The sequence below is a fragment of the Balaenoptera borealis genome (genome assembly GCF_965194805.1).
Source record: "Balaenoptera borealis genome assembly, chromosome: 16".
Lineage (NCBI taxonomy): Eukaryota > Metazoa > Chordata > Mammalia > Artiodactyla > Balaenopteridae > Balaenoptera > Balaenoptera borealis.
The window spans coordinates 74,618,952-74,642,137 of NC_138872.1; the positions used below are offsets into that span (position 1 = coordinate 74,618,952).

Genomic DNA, 23,186 nt, shown 5'->3' on the forward strand with positions numbered 1-23,186 from the left:
TTTGTACAACTGTTGTCATGGATTTTATTTCTTCATATACTTAACAACCTACCAAACATTGTTATTAAGATGTATTATTATAAGATTAAAATATAATAATTGCTAAAAAAAATATATATATATATAATAATTGCTATTGAGATTTACCACCTATTTATCATTACCAAGCTCTTTATTCTCCTGTTTCCATTCTTCTATCTGGAATCATATTTCTTCTGCCTGAACAACTCACTCTACCATTTCTTTTAGGATGGGTGTTGGTGAAAAATTCTCTACCTGTGTGTCTAAAAATGTATTTACTTCACAAATTTTTTTAAATCATAATATTTTTAAGGCTTCACCTTTTTTTCTTTTAAAATTACGTTCATTGAGGACAATTTATACACAATAACATGCATTCATTTTAAGTGTACAGTTTGATGAGTTTTTACAAATGTACAAACATTTGTATAAACATCAATCAAGACATAAGCATTTCCATCAATCCTAAAAAATTCCTTGGTGTCCCTTTGCAGTCAATCCCCCTCCCAGTCTCTACCCCAGGCATCCATTGAATTACTTTCTGTCACTATAGATTTATTTTGCCTGTTCTAGAATTTCATAAGAATGAAATAATGGAGTATGTACTCTTTTGTGTCTGGCCTCTTTCACTCAGAATAACATTTTTAAGATTCAGCCATGATGTGGTGGGTATCTAGTTTTTTCCTTTTAATTACTGAGCAGTATCTCATCATATGCATATACCACAAATTGTTTATCCATTCATCTATTGATGAACATTTGGATTATTTCCAGTTTGGGACTGTTATGAACATCCACGTAAAAGTCATAGTGTGGACTTTATTTCTCTAAGAAAATTACCTACAACTGAAATTGCTGAGTCAGTGTAACTGTGCATTTAACTTTATAAGGAACTGATAGTTTTTCAAAATTATTTGATTATTTACATTCCCAACAACATTGTATGAGAGTTCTAGTTGCCCCATATTTTTGGCAACGCTTGGTACTGTCAGGTGTTTAAAATTTATCCATTCTACTGGTTGTGTAGTAGTATTCCATTGTGGTTTTAATTTGCATTCCCTGATGACTAACAATGTTCAGCCTGCTTTCCTGTGTGATTAGCCATTCCTCTATCTTGTGAAGTATTGTTCTATCATTTGCCCATTTAAAAACTGAGTTGTTTATTTTCATTTTATTGAGTTGCAAGATTTCTTGATATAGTCTTAATTCAAGTTCTTTGCCAGATATATAGCATTATATATAATATATAAATATAAATTATATATAATATATAAATATAAATTATATATACATAATTTTTCCCTATCTGTGGCTTTTTTTTTTTTTTTGGAAATGATAAATAATCTGTGAACTTTTTTTTTTTTGGCCGCACTGCATGGCTTGCGGGATCTTAGTTCCCCGACCAGGGATTGAACCCAGGCCATGGCAGTGAAAGTGCCAACTCCTAACCACTGGACTGCCAGGGAATTCCCAGTTTTTCCTATTTGTGGCTTTTTTCATTTTTTCAAAGGTGTCTTCTGAAGAGTAAAAGATTTTAATTTTGATGAAGTAAAACTATCAATATTTTCCTTTTATAATTTGTGCTTTTTGTGTCCTATTTAAGAAATTTCTGCCTTCTCCAAGTTGCAAAGATTTTTCTCCTATGTTTTGTTTTAAAGGTTCTGTGGCTTTAGCATTTATTATTTAGGTTTATGATCTAATTTTGAGTTATTTTTTGTGTATGGGATAAGGTAAGTATCAAAGTTCATTTATTTCTACATGAATAAACTCCAGCAGAATTTGATGAAAAGACTAGCTTTTCCCGCATTGAATTCACTTGGCAATTTTGTCGGAAGTCAATTGATCACGTACCTGTAGATCTATAATATTATTTCCTTGGGTCTATACATCTATTCTTTTGCCAAAACCACGCTCTTTTAATTAGCTTTATAGTAAGTCTTAAAATCAGGTAGTCCTTTCCAACTTTCTTCTTTTTAAAAATTGTTTTGGCTATTATATGTCCTTTGCATTTGTATATAAATTTTAGAACCAGCTTGTCACATTCTGAGGAAGAGCTTTCTGGCATTTTGACTTGGATTATGTTGAAACTAAAGATCAATTTAAGGGGAGAATTAACATCTTAAAAATGTCAAAACTCTAAATCATGAACATGTTGTATCTTTTCATTTATTTTCGATCTTTTAAAATTTCTCTCAGCAGTGTTTTGTAGTTTTTAGCATACAGATCTTGGACTTATTTTGTTAAACGTAACCCTAATATTTCATGTTTTTGATACTATTGTGAATGGTGCTATTTTTCCAATTTCATTTTCCAGTTGCTTATTTGTGGTATTGATCTTGTATTCTGCGCCCTTGCTAAAGTCACTTATTTAGTTCTAAAAGCTTTTTCTGGTAGATTCCTTAAGATACTCTACATATACAATCATATTGACTTTGAGTAAAACAGTTTTACTTTTTTCTTACCCATTGGTATGCATTTTATTTATTTTAATTGACTTACTTCACTGGCTGGAGACCCCAACAAATGTTCAGTAGAAGTCTTGTTCCTGGTTTTACAGGGACACATTCAGTCTTTGACTATTTGGTATGATGGTTGCTGTCCATTTTTTGTAATGCCCTTTATCAAGTTGAGGAAATTCCCTCCTATTCCAACTTTTCTGAGAATTTTTAATTGTGCGTGGGTGTTGAGCTTTGTCAAATGCTCTTTATGCATGCATTAAGATGATCATGATTTTTTTCTTCTCTGAATATGATAAATTACACTGATTAATTTTTTAAAGTTTAAACCAACTTTGCCGGCCTGGGAAAAACTCCACTTTGCCAAAAGACGTATTATCCTTTTTATACATTGCTGGGTTCCATTTGCTACTATACTGTTAAAGCTTTTGCATTTATATTTATTTTATTTTCTTATAAAGCCTTTATCTGATTTTGGTAATGGGGTAATATTGGCCTCATAAAATGACTTGAGATGTGTTATTGTATTTTTTTTTAAATTTTTATTTATTTATTTATTTATTTATGGCTGTGTTGGGTCTTCGTTTCTGTGCGAGGGCTTTCTCTAGTTGTGGCAAGCGGGGGCCACTGTTCATCGTGGTGCGCGGGCCTCTCACTATCGCAGCCTCTCTTGTTGCGGAGCACAGGCTCCAGACGCGCAGGCTCAGTAGTTGTGGCTCACGGGCCCAGCTGCTCCACGGCATGTGGGATCCTCCCAGACCAGGGCTCGAACCCGTGTCCCCGGCATTGGCAGGCAGACTCTCAACCACTGCGCCACCAGGGAAGCCCCTGTGTTATTGTATTTTATGAAAGATTTTTATAAGATTGGTATTTGTTCTTTATTAAATGTGTGTTAGGATTCAACAGAGAAGTCATCTGGGCATGAAGGGATTTGTTTTTGTGTTTAGAAGGAAGAGCTTATTAATTATGAATTAAATTTCTTTAAAAGATATGAAACGATTCATATTTTCTATCTCTTCTTGGATCTGTTTTGTTAATTTGTATTTTTCAAGGAATTTTTCTATTTTGTCTAAGTTGTCAGGTTTTTTGGAATAAAGTTATTTATAATAGTCCCTTGTTATTTTTAATGTCTTTAGGATCTATAGTGAAGCCCCTTCCATTAGGCCTGATCTGGGTAATTTGTATTTTCTCCAGATTTTAAAATCAGGTTAGAGATTTATCAATTTCATTGACATTTTCTCTATTATTGGTACATTTTCTATTTTACTGATTTCTGTTCTTATCTTTATTATTTCCTTCCTTCTATTTTCTTGGGGTTTAATTTGCTCTTTTTCTAGTTCTGAGAGTGGAATCTTAGAATATTGGTTTTAAACCTTTCATCTTTTTCTAAAATAAACATTTTAAGCTATAATTTTCCCTCTAAGCACTGTTCTAGCTGCATTCCACAAATTTTAACACATTGCATTTTCATTTCATTCAGTCTAAAATTTTTTTAAACTTCCTTTGTTTTTTATTCTTTGGCTTGTGCATTATGTAAAACTGTGTTTTACTTATAAAATATATGAGCATGTTCTAAGTATCTTATTGATTTCTAATTTATTTCCATTGTGGTCAGAGAATGTTTTCTGTATGATCTCAATATTTTGGAATTTATTGAGAATCCTCCTGAGGCCCAACATATGGTCTTCTATGAACATTCCATGTGTACTTGAAAAGATTATGTATCCCACAGTTGCTAATGCAGTGCTTTATAAATTCAATTTGGTCAAGTTATTTGCTAGTGTTTGACAAGTCTTCTATATCTTTACATGTTTCATCTATGCTGAGGGAGGTGTGTTAAAGTCTCCCACTATGTTTGTGGATTTGTTGTTTTCTTCATATATTGTGCTTCATGTATTTTAAAAGCTTTGTTATGGGTACGTTTTGGATTACTATATTTTCTTAATGAATTGGCTCTTTATCATTATGAATTAACACTATTTATGTCTGGCAATACATCTTGTCCAATATTAATATAGCTGTTCCAGAAGTCTCATGATTAATATTCTCATGGTATGTATTTTTCTATCCTTGTACTTTTAACCTATCTGTGTTTGTATATTTAAAGAGTGTATCTTGTCAATAGTCTATAGTTGCATCTTACTGTATTTTTATCCAGCCTGATGTTCTCTGCCCTTTAACTGTAGCATTAGACTCTTTAAATTAAATGTAATTAACAACATATATTTGGGTATCAATTTATTATTCTGCTGTTCATTTTCTATTTGTCCCATCTCTACTTTTTCCTCTTTTCATGCCTTCTTTAGCATTAACTATTTTTCAAATATCCCATTTAATCTCCTCTATTGGAGATTGTTTGCTATCTCTTTGTGCTCTAAGGTTTACTATATGGACCTTCAACATATAGCAGTCTAATGTCAAATAATATTATACTACTTCATGGACAATGTATCTTATAACAGTATACTTCCATTTCTTCCTTCCCATCCTTTGTGCTGTTATTGTCATACACATTTTATTTATACATTTATTATAAATTCTGTAGTACATTGGTATTATTTTTGCTTTAAACAGTCAATTATCTTTTAGAGAAACTTAAAACTGAGAAAACCATATTGTTTATATTTACTCAGATATTTACTATGTCCAGCTGTCCTCATTCTTGAGTTTCTAATGGTTATCATTTTACTTCAGCCTGATAGCTATAAACTCTTTTACTTTTTGTTTATCTGAAAAACTATTTCATCTTCAAATTTGGGGAATATTTTTGCTGGATAGAGAATTCTATGGCTTCTTTTTTTTATTTTGAACTTGGAAATGTGATATTTTATTTTATTTTATTATTTTTATTTTTTAATTTTATTGGAGTATAGTTGATTTACAATGTTGTGTTAGTTTCAGGTGTACAGCAAAGTGAATCAGTTATACATATACATATATCCACTCTTTATTAGATTCTTTTCACATATAGGCCATTGCAGAGTTTTGAGTAGAGTGCTGGATAGAGAATTCTAGATATTTTTGTTTGTTTTTGTTTTCTTTTTCAGCACTTCAGATGCTGTTTCACTGTCTTCTGGCTTGCATTATTTGTGAAAAGAAGTTAGTTGATTCTTACCTCTGTTCTCCTGATAGAACGTGCCCTATTTTTCTGGATGCTTTAAGGTTTTCTCTTTGCCACTGGTTTTCAGCAGCTTAATTATGGGGTACATTGGAGTGGTCGTCCTTGTGTTCTTCCTATTTGGAGTACATTAAGCCAGTTGGATCTGTGTATTTATAGCTTTTATCAAATTTGAAAAATTTGAGGCATTAGTTATTCAAAAAATTTTTTTCTGCCTAACTTCCTCACCACACACACAGACTCAAGGTATTGAAATTGAACATATGTTATCAGTATTGCTTGATATTGTCTCACAGTTCACTGAGCTCTATTTTTTTCAACCATTTTTCTCTGTGTGTTTCTGTTTCTATTGCTATGTCTGAAAGCTCACTTGTCTTTTTTTTCTACAGCATCTAATCTTATATTAAGTCCATCAGGAAACTTTTTAATACTAAATACTATATTTTTCAGCTCCAGAATTTTATTTGCTCTCAAAATAATTTCCACTCCTTTATTTATAGTGTTTATATTTTCCTTTAAATCCTTGAACTTATTTATAATAGCTATATGAAAGCCCCCATTAGCTAATTCCATTATTCCTGTTATTTCTGCTTCTTTGTCTATGAATGCTGTGAATGTTACACTAGAATTTCTGGATTTTGTTGTTGTTCTTAAAGAGTTTTGAAGTTTGTTAGGCAAATAAGCTACTTGAGAATTAGCTTGATCCATTTGATGATATTTTTTTAAGCTTGGTTATAGTACTAGAATAACTTCTATTCTAATGCTAGTTCAGTCCTACTTCTAAGGTACAATCTACCTGGGGTCTCTACCGGAATCCCAGGTATTTTGTCCACTCAGGCTCATCAGAACTTAAATGTCTTCCAGTTCTTTCTTATCTCTAGGAATTGTTCAGCTTACAGCTCTCTACCAGCTGTTCTTTGCCTGACCTCGTGGAATTTTATCCTGTGACTGTACATCTTAGTTATCAACCAAGAACTCAAGGGAATCCCTATGAAGATTTTCTCAGCTATTTGCTGCATAGTTTTCTCTCTCCAGTTTTCTACCTGACAAATTCCAGCTACCTAAGCCTCCATTAAGTGTGATCTCTGTTTCCTCAACTCAGTGAGACCACTGTGCTGTGCTTTGGTTTCTTTTCCCTTTACAGTGTACAGAAGATGAATCCAGGCAGAGAGCTGGGCAGAATCCAGGAAGAGAGTAGGGCTCATCTCATTTCTTTCTTCTTTTTTTTTAAAAATTTAATTTAATTAATTTATTTTTTATACAGCAGGTTCTTATTAGTTATCTATTTTATACATATCAGTATATATATGTCAATCCCAATCTCCCAATTCATCCCACCACCACCTCACCCTCACTTTCCCCCCTTGGTGTCCATACGTTTGTTCTCTACATCTATGTCTCTATTTCTGCCTTGCAAACTGGTTCATCTGTACCATTTTTCTAGATTCCACATATATCCGTTAATATACGATATTTGTTTTTCTCTTTCTGACGTACTTCACTCTGTGTAACAGTCTCTAGGTCCATCCACGTCTCTACAAATGACCCAATTTTATTCCTTTTTATGGCTGAGTAATATTCCATTGTATATATGTACCACATCTTCTTTATACATTCGTCTGTCGATGGGCATTTAGGTTGCTTCCATGACCTGGCTATTGTAAATAGTGCTGCAGTGAACATTGGGGTGTATGTATCTTTCTGAATTATGGTTTTCTCTGGGTATATGCCCAGTAGTGGGATTGCTGTGTCATATAGTAATTCTATTTTTAGTTTTTTAAGGAACCTCCATACTGTTCTCCATTGTGGGTGTATCAATTTACATTCCCACCAACAGTGCAAGAGTGTTCCCTTTTCTCCATACCCTCTCCAGCATTTGTTGTTTGTAGATTTTCTGATGATGCCCATTTTAACTGGTGTGAGGTGATACCTCATTGTGGTTTTGATTTGCATTTCTCTAATGAATAGTGATGTTGAGCAGCTTTTCACGTGCTTCTTGGCCATCTGTATGTCTTCTTTGGAGAAATGTCTATTTAGGTCTTCTGCCCATTTTTGGATTGGGTTGTTTATTTTTTTAATATTGAGCTGCATGAGCTGTTTATGTATTTTGGAGATTAATCCTTTGTCCATTGATTCGTTTGCAAATATTTTCTCCCATTCTGAGGGTTGTCTTTTCATCTTGTTTATAGTTTCCTTTGCTGTGCAAAAGCTTTTAAGTTTAATTAGGTCCCATTTGTTTATTTTTGTTTTGATTTCCATTACTCTGGGAGGTGGGTCAAAAAAGATCTTGCTGTGATTTATGTCAAAGAGTGTTCTTCCTATGTTGTCCTCTAAGAGTTTTACAGTGTCCGGTCTTACGTTTAGGTCTTTAATCCATTTTGAGTTTATTTTTGTGTATGGTGTTAGGGAATGTTCTAATTTCATTCTTTTACATGTAGCTGTCCAGTTTTCCCAGCACCACTTAATGAAGAGACTGTCTTTTCTCCATTGTATATCCTTGCCTCCTTTGTCATAGATTAGTTGACCATAAGTGTGTGGGTTTATCCCTGGGCTTTCTATCCTGTTGCATTGATCTGTATTTCTCTTTTTGTGCCAGTACCATATTGTCTTGATTACTGTAGCTTTGTAGTATAGTCTGAAGTCAGGGAGTCTGATTCGTCCAGCTCTGTTTTTCATCTCATTTATTTCTGTTCTCATATGGATTACAGTCCTTCACTGGCTATTGTCCAATTATTGAAAACAGTTAATTTATATATTTTTATATATAGTTTTCTAGTTGTTAACAGTGGGGGGCAAGTCTGGTAGTAGCTCAGAAGCAAAAATTCCTCAGCTTCCTTTTGAATAAATATTTTCACTGCATTCAGAATTTTAGAGGAACAGTTATTTTCTTTTAGCACATCAAAATTATACTGATGGTTGTAAGTTATACTAACTTTTGTCATTTCTGTTGAGAAGTCATCTGTTGTTCCTTTGAAAGTACAGTGTTTGTGTGTGTGTGTGTGTGCATGTGGGCGCGCAAAGGTGGGAGGGACTGGCTTCTTTTACTATTTTGTCATTGGTTTTTAGAAATGTAATTATGATTGCCTATGTGTGCCTTTCTTTGTACCTATCCTGCTTGGAGTTATTAGGACTTCCTGAATCTGTAGCTTAATCAGTTTTTGGAAAATTCTCAGCCAAGATTGCATCTACCACATCCTGTCTCTCCCCCTTTTTTTCAGACTTCAATTACATGTTTGACTATTCATGATGTTCTATGTATCTCTCAAGCTCTTTTCGCTATTTTTCATTCTTTCCTCTGAAGAGAGGAAAGATACTTCAGTAAGATATTGTCTCTTGACCTAATTAACAGTTCACTGATCTCTTTTGCTGTGTTGGTTCTGCTTTAAGAAGACCTACTGAATACATTTTCTTTGTTGTTGTTCTAGAATTACTATTTTATTCTGTTTTTAAAATAAATTCTAGTTCTTCCCTGGTTAATTTCTTTGTCTTATCATTCATTTTCTTGAACATTTATCACAATCGTTTTAATGTTTGTTTTATATAACTCCAATATGTGGATCACCTATGTTTTTACTGTCTGTTTTTTTTCCTCTTGATTTTTCTCAATTTGGCCTTGTCCCCTGGCATGTTTGGCAATTTTTTATTAAATGCCAGATATTACATTTGAAACATTGTTGTGGTTCTACATGTTGTTCTCTCCCCTCAGATTTCAATTTTCATCTGGCAGGCAGTTAGGATAGGTGTAGATCACCTTTTACTAATCAGTAATTGAGGTAATTTGAAGATGGATTTGATTCTCTGAAAGCTTCTGGTTTTCTATTCATCCTAATGCATATAGTCTTTCAGGAGCCTCAACCAAAACCTTAGGGTGTGTATTTGTGCCCTTCCTTCTTGGAAGGTTCTAAAGTCCAATTTTTGTTCTGCTGGTATTGTGAGATTCCTGAGTATTCTTCATTGTGTAGCCACTTAGCTGCTGCTTGATTTCTTTTCTTTGCCTTTCACTCTGTGCAGTTTAAAATGAGGCAAATGCCTTTAGGAGGAAAGTGGAGCAGAATAATACATTCACTTTTCTGAGGTTGTCTTTTCCTTGGGTTTTAGTCCCTCAGGTCCTGACTGTCTTGGTAGCACTGCAACCTGATTATTTTCTCTCTAAGCCTGTGATATTCTCAAAATCTCTGAGATATTATTATCTTTTGGCCTTTTGGTCCAATGCTACTTGGAAATCAGCTAATGTTTCAAAAGCAAAGGCAGCAGAGAATGTCAGGTTCACACCAATGCCCTTTCCTTCTCTCTGGCTTCTTGGCCCCATTCTCAAGCTCTTAACTTTGATTCCATTTTTTTAATTGGCTAATACAAGTCTTCGAGTATTTTTTCCAGAATATGTAAAAAAGCCATTTATTTTCTTACCTGTTTCATTTGGAAAATATTTTTCTCTTACTTTCATACATGTTAACAACTTAAATGAATGTATAAGCCCTGGGTGAGACCAATTATCCTCTCTCCATTGTTTCATTTTTCATCTGTGATCTAGTGTTACATACACTCTTGAAGCCAATCTTTTTTTGCCTTTGTTGATAACTTGTTTTTGTTTTGTTGATAACTTAAATTTTCTTATCCTAGAAATCAAAAGAATTGTCAGCATATGTGTCAATATAATCTCTTTTCATTAACAATCCAGTCACAGAGTAAACCCTTTGTTTTTTTAAAGGCAGAGATTGTGTTATTCTTTTCATAGGTATATACTACATGTTTATTGCTTTGAAAAAAAATAAATACAGGGTATTTTTCTCATTTAAAAAAATTAAGCCAATATTAAAAATATTTGTTGTAGAACATTCATATAATATATATCTAAAAAGTAGAAGTCTCCTTAATACTGATTCTCCAGGGTTGGTTAGGTAACAGATAGCATTCCAATAATATTATGTAACATCTTACAGAAAAATCTGAGTGAACTTTTTGGCCAACCCGATATTTATGGACACTATGTACAAAGTTTTCTTTTTCAAAAATGGTATCATGCACGTTATTTTGCAATTTGCTTTTTTCACTTTACAATATAGTTTGGAAATCTTTCCAAGTTAGCAAATTTTTCTGGTTATCTACTGCTGCATAACAAATCACCCCAAAATTAAATGGCTTAAAACATCAATGTATTACTACCCCTTTTAGTCTGTGGGTCAGAAATTCAGACAGGGCACAGTGTGGATGGTGTCTTTCTGCCCTATAATATCTGGGTCCTCAGCTGGGAAGACTCTTACAGCAGGGGCTAGAATAGCTGGGGACTGGCCAGATATCTATCTCTATCTGTCCCTCTTCCTCCCCCTCTCCATTTCTCCTTTATTACCTTGCTACCTCCTATCCTCCACACAGCTAGCTTGGGCTGCCTTGCCGCATGGCAGACTCTGGGTAACTGGACTTCTTACATGGTGCCTTAGGGCTCTAAGAGAGTGTCCCAAGAGACAGGAAATAAAAGCTTCCAGTTTAAGTCCTAAGCCTGGAAACTGGCACAAAATAACTTCTTTATTCGATTAAAGAAGTAACATATCCTGTCCAGATTCAAGGGAAGAGCGATGTAGATCCCAACTTGATGACAGGAATATTAAAGAATGTCCAGCCATATTTAATGCAGCATGGTAAAAAATTCACCTTCAGTCAAGCATTATTTACATTCTTCTAACATGAAACATACCCAGACACATCCAAAAGTTCCAGAAGTCTCATCTCCTTGTGGCTTGAGGTCATGGATCAGTTCATTTAAAGCAGGTTCATGGGAGGTTCTTCTCAATGTGAAGATCTGTGAGCTCCTCCTTCCTCTTCACTAAATACCCTCCACACACCTGTGAGGCAGAGATATAGTAACTGCAACAGACACCCCATTCAATAAGGGAGGATGTGAGTGGTGTTTCCTGTAGCAGTCACACTGGTTCATAGCAATTCTGAAATCCAGCTGGGAATGTGTCATCGGTTCCATAATTAAGGCCCAGCTCTGCCTCTTGGGAATGATTCCTCACAGCTCTTGGCCTCATCTTTTGGGCTCTTGGTTCCGCTCTCAGCCGTTCTCCCTCTCTCATAAGAAATAACTCCTGTTTGCAGCACGTTTATTGTCCATGGATGGTCGGAGATCCAAAGGCCTCCTTTCCTTTTGTACTGTCTCTGTCCCTTTCAGCCCCAAACTGGTATGTTTTCTTTAAAAACATTGAGGGCTTCCTGTGATTTAAACTGGAATCCATCCATTAGAGAAAAACTACACTTACACACCCCTTTAAGAATAGGCCCTTCTCTATTTTCAGCCCCTGGTGAGGCTGCTGAGGGACCGTGTCTCTAAGATTCTTGAAAGCTCTTTTAGGCCTGCCCTTAAATATGTGTGAGGTCTTAACAAAGGATTTGACTGCACCATCCCTAACTTAATCTTTATCTGGAGACCACATTTTACTGCCCTGGATTTGAATGTTTTTGCCTGGAGATGTCAGAATGAGGAACAGTTCTCCTCTCGAACACAGCAAGTCCTGGTTCTTTCTATTTCCTCTAAATTCTACTCAGAAAAATGGAATGATTTCTGCTTTAATTCATCTCTGCTTGTCTTTTATCATAGGCATCTAGAAAAACTCACTTGGCTCCTTCTGTGCTCTACTTGGAACTCTTCTAGTCCGATCCATGAGTTCATTAGGTAGCCTTCTCATCTGTCACATTACTACAGGCAACTGTTTTGCTAAGTGACCCACCAGTACATGGCTCAGGTGCTCTCTTTCCCAGCTTCCAGGAACAGTTTTCTCGGTGTCCTTCAAGTCATTTCCAAGAGTCTTCCTGAGGCCCTTGCAGCTTTCACTGACAGACTTCCGAGGCACTTCTGCTTGTCGTCCAATCCCAAAGCCAGCGTTTTAAGTGTTTGTTACAGCACCAGTCTACTTTCAGGTACTGAATTTTGTTCTGGTTATCTGTTGCTGCCTAACAAACCACTCTAAAACCTCCTGCCACAAAGTAGAGAATGTGTGTTGTAAAGAAGCCAATGCATTCCATTGTCCGCATTTTGATAGGATACATGAAAAATGTTACCCTCCAGCACGTACCCAAATGATTTTTTCTTTTTCTGCCTATTTCTCTTCAGAATGCAACAGACCCCTTCATCCCCCTCTACCCTTGACTGTCTTGGGCACTTGAAGTAGATGTAGTTATTGTAGTTATTATGTAGAACTGCTATTTCAGGTAAAACAAAAGAAGGAAAGACAGGGGAAAGGCTGAGGTAGAGATGGCAATGACTTTGACCATATTAGAAAATGTTTACCACTTGGTAAGGTAGCAGTTGTCCAGGTGTCTGATTTGTATAACTCTGAGTCCCAAAGCTAGAGGTAGGTGATAGAACAAAGTTAATGATTACTCCCAGCTGTTTCCTGGAGGGCTGTATTATTCTGGGTTGGAGAGAGTACTTGTGCCAAATCAAGGTACAAATGCATGGAACCCATTTTGTTCCATGTTGGTTTTAGCTTCCATTCTGATATTTGGTACAAGATTTTCTTTGGCAATTTAACAGGAAGGAGCTGACACATTTTGACCCTTAATAAATATATATTGAACAAATAAATAAAAGTTGGAGCAAGGGTACCAGGGCCTGAGAACCTGCAACCCTCTTAACCTGTCTCAAAATGGTCATAATTGGCGAGGACCAGGAAACTGTATTTAGTGTGCTCACCAAAGTCGGCCACCTGGCTTCCTAGTTCTTGATGTCCATTGAGGTCCTTGATTTTTTTCCCTCAAGGTAATGTCTTTGACATGTGTTAACTACTCATGAATAATGACAACAGCCAGCATTTGTTGAACACTTACTATGCCTGGAGCTGAGTTAACTGAGTGAACTGCTATTTCAGGTTATCACATTTAATGTTTATGACAAACTTATGGAGTAGATACTCTAATTATCCCCATTTGATAGATGAGGACAGTGAGATTTAGAGAGAACCAACAATTTGCCCAAATTCACACAGGCAGTGAGGGCAGAAATCTGACATATGTGTCCTGCTCCAGTTAAATGGTTAAATCTACTTTCTACCAGGAACTCCATGTGTGTATATAGACTTGCTTAAGGGACTTTGGTGACTTGGTTGCCATCCAGAAAATGACAGAACCACTGCTGTAGAGGCAACAGATTACTAGAAGATGCAGCTTTCATCCAAACTAAGAGATTGGTGGGAAAGATCATTCTGAGACTCTATCCACTCTTTTAGTTCATCTGCCCGTGACCCTTCAGGGAAACTCTTGGAAGTGCCTTCTCTGTATTGATACATCTCTGAACTAGGTAGGTAGGATTCAGCCAATGGCTTAAGGAGATAATTTTGGAAGTAGGGCAGGTACAAGAAAAGATGGTAAGAATACAAGGTAGCAAATGCTAAATGCCAAAGGTATGGTACCAGCAATGAGTGCTACCAGGGCTCAGAGGAACCACACCCAGGCTGCAAACCAGGAGGTGCAGACAAGGAGGGGATCCTGATTAACTTGTGCCGCTGGCTGTTAGCATCAATGCCCACGTTCTCTTGGCAGCTGCCCCAGCAGGAATAGAGGTGATTGCTGAGTTGTTTGGACCAGAGGCTTATGGCAGTATTGCCTGCTTGGCTCCTGATTGGTATGAGAATTTTTATATATATCTTTTCTTTGATTCTGGGAATTGGAAGACTCTGAGCTGGTGGCACAGTCTTTCTGCCACCTAGAGGGGGCAAGAAACTAGGGACCCTGGAAAAGAGAGTGCTGTAAGGAAAGGATAGCCTGCTCCAGCCAGGTGGGTTCCTTCTGTGGTGCACCCTTGGGAGGAGCAGAAAGGGACTGGTAGATGCCTGATTCTGTCTGTGGGACAGACAGAGATGCATCTTGGTGTTTGGATTTTTCTTTTCTTTCTTTTCCTTTTTTTTGACGACACAAACCTTGGTAGCACTTTGTATTCTGTCAGCTTCTGGGCACATGAGAGGTAGACAGGTGCGGACCAGAAAAGGTGACTGGAGGCTCTAAGCTAACGGGTTGCCCTTGAGGCACGGGGCAGAGGAGGAAAGGGATCTGTCTGGGTATGGACTTGGCAGGGGGCAGTGCCAGGGCAGGTTGCAGACGGTCTTTGAGATGCCTAGCTCACACCTGTGTCCAAGCACCCTCTCCCCCTCGTCAAATCCATTCTGTGACCTTGGAAAGGGAAGTGGGGGGCCAAACCACGTGTTCTCAGGCCCTGGGGAGAGGGATCAGAGGTCGGTGGGCGATCGCTGCAGAAGTGCCTCCCTAGATGGTGCTGGGATGAACACCTCGAACCCTCCTCCTCCCCCAGTTTTGGCCGCTGGCACCTCAACTCGGCACCCGCCCTCCCCCCGGGCTCGGATGCCGGTGTGATCCTGGACCTGGGGATGAAGTAGTTAAGGTGGGGGGCGCTTGGGTAAGTTGTCCAATACCGAGGAACAGCAGTTTGCCGGAGTTAACGTGGGCAGCTTCTTTGGGGAGGAAGGAAGGAGGACCGTCTGCCAAGCTCCAGTTCGCCCCCCGCGCGTGTGCCTGTGTGTGCAGTGCGTGTGTGTGTGTGTGTGTGTGTGTGTGTGTGTGTGTATGCGCGAGTGTGAGTGCGCGCGCGCCGAGGCGTTCCTCAGGTTGCGCTGCCTGGAAACCGAGGGAGCCATTGGCAAGGCGGAGGGGTGGGGGTGGTGTCTCCCAGACCCCCCAAGGCGAGGCGCGCCCCGAACCCCGGCTCCTGACGCGGGCGAAGGCAGGGCGGGGACGGCGCCGCGGGCGGTCTCAAGGCCCCGGGGGGCCCACCGGGGAGGAGCCGGGGAGGAGGCCGGAGCTGCATGGAGTTTCTAGGGCGCGCAACTCCGGCGGGGCCTCGGCCACTGGGCTCCGGGGCGCAGCGAGGCAGCCGCGCACATGGGCTGAGCCCGCGCGCCGGGGCTCTGCACGGCCAGCGGGAGCGGGAGGGGTAGAGGAGCGCGCCGAGCCGGGGGTGCGGGGCAGCGTCCCCAGACGGGAGCCGAGGACAAGGACAGGAGGAGCGCGCCCAGATCGCGCTCCGAGCCGACGAGGGGCTCGCGCCGGCCCCGGCGCGCGCTTGGGGAGCGGCCCGGGGCGCCGTGGGAGCCGGCGGCAGCGAGGATGCCGGCGCGGGGCCGCGGCGGCCGGCCGGGGGTGTGAGCGTGAGGCTGAGCGCTGCCCGCCGGCGCCTCCCCCCGCGCCGCCCCCTCCCTGAGGGCCTCGGAGGAAGCCCCCGGCGCGCGCGGAGGCGCCTCGGAACCCGGGCTTCGGGGCGGCGGGCCCGCGCGGCCGGCCCCGGCCCAGCCAGAGGTGAGTGCCGCCGCCCGCTCGCTCCCGCCCTCGCCTCTTCCCTCCGTCCTCGCTCCTCCGCACCGTACTCCAAACCCGCGGCTGTCGCGGGCCCCTGGCCCCGGAGTGGGCGGGCGACAACGCCTCCTATACCTGTTGGCGCTGGCGGAGGGCACCGGGCGGGCTGGGGGTTGTCCGAGCTGCCTTGCCCTCCCTGGGGGTGGCTGCTGGCCGCCAGCCCCGAGGCGTGGGGCCGGGGCAGGGCCGCGGGTGTCCCACCCGGGTGTCCCGGAACTGTGCGGGCTGCAGGCTGGGAGCCGCTCGCCGAGTCCCCTGCGCCGGTGGCCGCTAGTCTGCGCGCCCCCGGCCGCGGGCGCCCGGGCGGTGGAAGGGAGGGGAGCTGCACCGCAGCCCAGGTGGGAGAGCGGGGCGGCTTCCAGGTATCCGGGAAGCCGGGAGTCATGGCGATAGGGGGAGGATTCTCTCCATCTCCAGCCCAGGCGCGGGCTGCTCGCCCTCCGGGGCGCACGCTCCTCGCTGCCACCCGCCCGGCGTCCGCGGGCCCTGGGGAGCGCGGGATCACCCGGAGGCCTCCGGCAGCCCAGCCCGGGACCTGGCTGTCACTCAGCTGGACCCTGGGTCCCCAGCAGCTCCCAGAGTCCCGCTCTCGGGCAGAGGCGGGCGCCGACTCTGCCAGGCAGTCTGGGTTTACCGGGTGCCCCAGCCTCCCCGGACTGGCGCGACGGGGAGTGAACTTCCTCAGACTTGGCCTGAGGGCGCCTAGGCAGCAGCAGGTAGTTCTGGGGCCGGCGTCGGGGCCAGGGAGAGCGGAGGACGCCTCACCCCGACGGGATGGGGTTGCTGAGAGTGGACGGAGGGCCACTTTTTAGCATCGAGGCGCCAGCCACGTGTGCCCTCTGCCCCCACGCCCAGCACCATTTCCCTCTGCTCTTTTTCCTTTGCGGACCAGTGTGTGGGGCAAGCGCCTTCCTTGCCCTTGGTGTTGAAGCCCTTTGCCCCGGGGAACGGTGCCTGCAGTTCCTGAGGTGCCAAGATTGGGGCGCCATCCCCAGGCCCTGCGCTTGATTTTTGGCAGAATAGGACACTTTGCTGGGCTCGGAGAAGAGCAGCTCAGTGCTGGCCGTGTGTGTCTGTGTCCACTGAAGTCTGATTAGCGGTAATAGTAACTACGTTCTAGAGTGGATAAGAGCAGCCTCGGGGATAGAGTTGAGGTGACCTTCTCTGGGAAGAATGGGTAGATTACTGCCCTCTGTGTGGACAGACACACAGGCCATTTGTGCAAATGTGAAAACTCATAACTCTTAGGATTTTCACGCTCTGCTTCTTTAACTGCTGACTTTCAGTCCAAAAGATAAACTCTTTTTCAATTTAGGCATCAGAGCTTTGGAAAGGGTTTTTAAGCCATTGGTGTGAAATTGTCTTGGGGCTGGAGCAGGACACGGTTTTCATCCCAGCCTGATTCCAGCTCTCCTCCTTGGCTTGTTGGTGGTTTTTATTTCATCTTTGGGGGGTGAAGAAGGAGGTGTTGGTGGAGTCCCCATTTTCTTTGCTACTTGTTTCTATGAGGCTCTGAACTCGGACCTCTCCTGTGCTTGCTGCTCTATTGGGACACCCCAGCTAAGGATCCATTCCTGGGCTCCAGCAGCCGCAGAGCTTTGCTGGTTCCTTAGGCAGCTGGCCCCCACGAATGCCCGATGGATGCCCCTGGGCCATGTTCACCCCACAGCGTGCTCTGGTGGAGGCCCAGCCGAGCGCCCCCCCCCCCTTTCTGAGCTCACTGCAGACATGTGGGTTTTTCATGGCAGTAGCTGCCTGAAAAACAGCTATGTTTACTGAGAAGCTGGTCTTCAACACTCACGTTGGTTACTGGCTGTATCCAAGTGGAGTAATGAAAACAAAACTCTCAGGAAACCCAATCCCTCGGATATTTTATTGGAGGAGCGCTAAATCCGCTGAGAATTGTTCATAGAGATCACCTTTCTGTGACCTCGGACTGTAACTATTGCCAGTAATCAGGCCTTCAGTGAGGGCGCAGCCTAAGGGCTTTGTGGGAAGAAAATCATTTCATTCAGCTGGTTCCGAGGAGAACGCACGATGGGCGGGACTTGATGGAGACCTACGGCTCCCTTTCCTCGCTGAGGGGTGATGGGGGTTGGGGGGGGGCGGTGAGGGTGCGCGTGTGACAGCTGCTTGGCTGAGTTTGACAGTTATCTCCGCAGTGGGAGGCCTCTGATAAGCGCCCAAGTATTGGGCAGGGTTCGGCTGCAATCTAGAAATTTCTTTTCCATAGCAAGTGGCTTTGGGAGGGACAGTGTGCCCCTGGGTCTACAGCCCGGGAGAGGTGTCTGACGGCTGGTACTTGGTCGTGGCGCCGCGTCCGCGGTCTTGCTGGCTTTGCCAGCCCGCTCCAGCGCTGACAGCCTCTGCAGTGCTCAGTGGGTGGCAGAAGGGGGCGCTAGTTCTTATACTGAGAGGAATTCTGGTGGCTCAGAGAGAACTTTGGACATTTAAGGTCTTTGCAGACCCTCTTAATTCGGATTTCTGGGACCCTTCTTGATGCCAGACTCTTTACACATTGGAGCTCATGGAACTCCCATTTTTTCTTATTTGGAAACTGATGCCAAGGGTGGTTAACTAACTTTCCTGAGGCCCCGTAGCTTGTGGGTAAGAGGCAGGGTTATGGTTTCATTCTAAGAGGCTGGAGTTCCTGATTGGAAGTCCAGGGATCTTTCCACACTGCTGCGTATGATCTGAAGGGCGGTTAAGTAACCTTTGACCTTCGGTGCCTTGTCTAGGGTCAGACCCATGGCGGGTGCCCCCTCTGTGTTTGCTGAGTGAATCTAGGGCAGCATCTCATTCCTCACTCCTGACGAGGAAACTCAGGCACAGGAGGAGCTCTGCCTTGTGCAGTGGGCCAGGGGAGGAGGCCCTGCCCTCCACGTGTGCCCACACTGGAGCCACGTGTGCCCACACTGGAGCCACGTGAGGCTCGAGCCCAGATTGGCTTGATTATAGGCTGCTGCGTCTTTGTTTGCATGTTCCCTATCTGTGCCCACATTGGTATGGGGTGGGTGGCATCTTTGCCCTTCCTTCGAGGCTTAACCTGATGTAGTCAGAGTGTCTGAAACGTCCTTTTGCGATGGAGAACCATTAGGCAGCACAACCAGCAGCAGCCCCCGATGTTTGTTAACACCGCGTGCGTCCTGACTCTCAAGCGATGAAACCATCCCTCAAGATGGGCAGGGCGTTGGCTGATCCCTCGGTTGCTCCACTGGAGGGTAATTCTGCATGTGGTTAAAAAGGAGGAAAATGAAAGCACAGTTGTTGCATCCAACCTGGGGCTTTCCGAGTGAATTATGGTTTTAATCATTTAACATCTAACAAAAATGTATTCAGTGCCTATTATGTGGTATGGATAGAGAGATGAATATGACACGGCGGCTGCCATCAAAAAATTCACAGATTAGCGGGGAAGGCAGACCATGTGTGAGGCGTGCACATTTGCGAGCAGAGACGGAAGGCGGCCAGCCTAGCATGGCAGTGATGTCTGAGCGGAGCTTGAAGGATGATTATGAAGTGGCCAGCCTTACCTGGGGATCCCAGTGCAGAGGAAGTCGGGTGAGAGATAAGAAAACATATGGAAAATGTGAGGAAGCAGCTGGTAGTTTGGAGCTCCTGGAGCTTTAAGGGTGAGGCAGGGAATGACAAGAGAAGAGGCTGGAATGGTAGAAGGAAGCTTTTGGTCAGGACCAGGGGGCGGGCGGCATGGTCAGATCTGAGTTTTAGGTAAGTACGGTTGGGGCCTTCGTGGAGAATGGATTTGGCAGTGAGGAGACCAGAGGCGTAGATACCGGTGAGGCGGCTGGTGCTGAGGTCCTGGTGGGGAGTATGGAGAAGAGATGGACCGAGCAAACATTTAGGAGAATTCTCAATTAGGGTTCCTGGGTTGCAAACAACAGAAACTGACTTGGGCTAGCAACTAAAGCAAACAAGGAGAATGCTGTAGAAGTACTGATGGGAATTCACAGGGCTGAGGGCACGCCCGAAGAACCAGGCTTGGAGCAGCTGGGAATTAGGCAGTCGAGGGGATCTTGGTGGCTGGAGTAGTCTTTCGGTTTCTCTCAGGTCATGCTATGGAAGTAAATGATCTCCAGCCTTTTCCTCCATCATCATCATATTATTATTATTATTATTTTTATATTTATTATTCTGCTACATTCAGAATGCTCAGAGGAAATGTCTAACTGGCATAGCTTTGGGTCTTCATATCAGGAACAGTTTTCTGAAAGTTCATCCGAACGGGGAGAGGTAGTTTTTCTGAAAAAGGAAGTTGGAATGATCCTGCTAGAAGACTTGGGCATGTCCTCCACAGGAGGGATAGTTGGTGGGACTTACTGATCGATTGAGTAGGAGTAAGAGAAGGGAAGGGTATAGTGTGTCGCCACAGAGTTTCTGGTTTAGGTAGCGGGGTGGATAAACAGAATGAAAGTCTGACCCAGACTAAATAACTCGTTTGTCTTCCCGCCGGCAGGGCTGTGGGCCGCTCTCCGTTACCAGGCCACAGGAGAAGGTGACGGCCTATTTTAAAAAGTCTCATTAAGGGACTGTGCTGCTGAGAATAAGGCCTGTTTAAGGAGGTTGCTTTAGCTCATGCCCCACGAATCTGGGTACTTTGAAAACATTTTCATTCATTCAACCAATATTTATTGAGCATCTGGTGTGGGTACTGAGGACAATGGTGAATAGACAGAGGTGGTACTCTCATATTCTAGTGGCGTAAGACACAATAAAAAAATAAAAATGGAAAATAAAATTAGATGATATCATGGAGACAGATACAGGGGCCGCTTCGGATTGGGTGGTCAAGAAAGTTCTCACCGAAGAGCCATATTTAAGCTGGGTAAATTGCGGGCAGATCTGGGGAAGAACTTCCAGGCGGTGGCAGCAGCCAGTGCAAAGGTCCTGAGGTAGGAACCACAGGGTGCTTTAGAGGAACAGGAAGGAGGCTAGTGTGGCAGGAGATGTGTACCGAGAAGCAGGGGCTAGTTCCTGAGGGGCCTCAGAGGTCACCCTGTAGAGTTTGGGCTCGATACTGAGTTTGATGGGAGCACCAGGAGGGTGTTAAACGGCAAAGTGACGTGATTTAATTTATGTTTTCAAAAGATCACCCTGGCAGCTGTGCTTTCTGTGTGCACTCCCTTGGTACAACAAAGTGAGTCTTTATTCATTAGAGTATAAAATGAAATGTAGTGTTTAAGAGTAACAGATGGAGAGAAAATGCTTTGGTGACCTTAATTTAGTGGTTTCTAATGTACCAATTAAATATGGGTATGGACAAAACCACATTTCTAGTATGATTTCAGTTTCGTTTAAAAACTTGGTACAGAAGAATAATAGAAAGAAGTGGACTAAAAATGTCAACATTGTTGTCCCAAGGAGTTGGCATTTTGAATGATATTTGTTTTTTTTTTTTTTAAATGAGCTCAAATGTATTTTATAATCAGAAACAAATTGTTTTAAAATGTAGATGCCGATGACCACTAATGTCTTGAATGAATGGGGTGTTGTGAGACTATATCAACTAAACGCTTTTTCCCTACCATTTTATTTCTGGAAATTTTAATGTCAAAAACCCATGGTCCTGGTTGGGGCAGAAATTAGGATGCTTATTTTGCACCAGCTCTCCAATGGGTGGCTCTTTTTTTTATGCTTAAAGAATATTTTTCGTTATGAAAGCCAACATTCTTCTTTTTAAAAGAAATTAAAGCCGTACAGAAATGTTACATAAAAAAAGGAAAGCACCTTTCTACACTCTCATTCCCCAGACCATTCACATTTCCGTACATAGATTGTTAGATTTTCTTCCTTTGCATTTCAAATACCTACATCTATATTTTGTCGAAGGGTTTTGCAATATTGCTGTAACAGGTCACCCTATCTCCAAATGACTCTCCCAAATTCCTTCCTCTAGAGCTTGAAACCTCAATGCCCTTTTTCCCCTTGAAACAAAATCATTAGGAAACTTGAACACATAACTTAGCTAGGAGAAAGGGTATCTTGCCTTTTTTAGTATTCATAGTGTTCACTGAAAGCATGCTTTATACTTATAAAGAATAGACCAATTAAATATTCATTGAAAGTTCATCTCCGAGCATTTAAACAATATTGCTCTAGTGTTAGAGCCCCAAAGTTGGGTTCATGATTACAAATCACTTCTACTTTTTCATTAACACAAGTTAGCTCATATGAAAACTTAGAAGTGCAAGTCAGGGAGCTTGGTTCATTATTTTGGTGACGTATTTATTACCACGGAATATTATCCTTTGAAAACGGGAAAAGCAAAGCATTCCATTAAGTGTCACTTAGAGCTATTGATGTGTTTGGGAAACGCTGTCCTGCGTGGTCTCACCATGCAGACTGGCTTTGGGGATTGCGGTGTCAGGAATGAGCCGCCACCAACTCCGTGCTAGTGTGTTGGATGGGAGACTCATGCGATTCAGCAGAATTACTACCTTTCCCATCAGTATTCTAATTAAACACATCCTTTCTTGGGGGAAGAGAAGAGTGAAGACGTGCTTAGAAGAGAATGCTTGTAAAGTAATAGAACCATGGAGTTTATGAGAGAGCAGCGACCTTGGTTATCTCAGTTTACAGATGGGGAAAAAGAAGGACCAGAGAGAGCAAATGACATGCGCTCCGTTACACTGTCACTTCCCCACCCCAGCGCCTCTTCCCGACACTCCGCACCGGCTCTGTGTTGTTAGAAAAATGAATTTATTTTGGTAAACCCAAGAATTAGGAAAGCATGCTGAACCTGATGAAAAATGGGAGGGTTTTTGTGCTGTTCATTCATTTTGTGAAGTGTAATCTGTTTGTGTACTGATAACAGGCCTAATTACTGTGTAAACATTTTTATAGCCTGGTAAGAAAACCTAAAACATCTGTACTGCACGTTAATGGAGCATTTCAGCCTCCAGCATCCTACTGCTTGTTCTTAAAACCAGTTGCTCTGTTATTTCCTCTGGTCTATGGTGGATGATTCATTTTATGCACAGACACATAAACACATATTCCGGATCCGGTGGGAAGTGACAAGTAATAATCGCAAACTTGCATCGTACTTACTACGTGTCATCCACTCTCTGATTATTAGTATTTCCTCCGTTTTACAGATGAAGAAATGAAGAAGCAGCTCAGGGGCCCAGGTTAGCCCGTGTTGGGTGGGACCCATCACACCATAGTGTCCCTTCCAGAAGCATGTTAACTCACTAGGTAAAATCTCCACCTTC

The 23,186-nt window shown here is 42.5% G+C and overlaps 1 protein-coding gene across 12 annotated transcripts in view; it reads left to right on the forward strand.

The window, feature by feature from the left end:
* CALN1 (calneuron 1) overlaps positions 1-23,186 on the forward strand; it is a gene marked incomplete at its 3' end in the record, with an annotated part of 477,379 nt that overhangs the window by 75,434 nt on the left and 378,759 nt on the right. Inside the window, exon 1 of one of the 12 annotated variants that reach the window (XM_082358667.1) lies at positions 15,768-15,897. The exons of the other annotated variants lie outside the window; for them this stretch is intronic. Of the gene's footprint in view, positions 1-15,767; positions 15,898-23,186 lie in introns of those variants that run through there. 12 annotated transcript variants of the gene reach the window in all.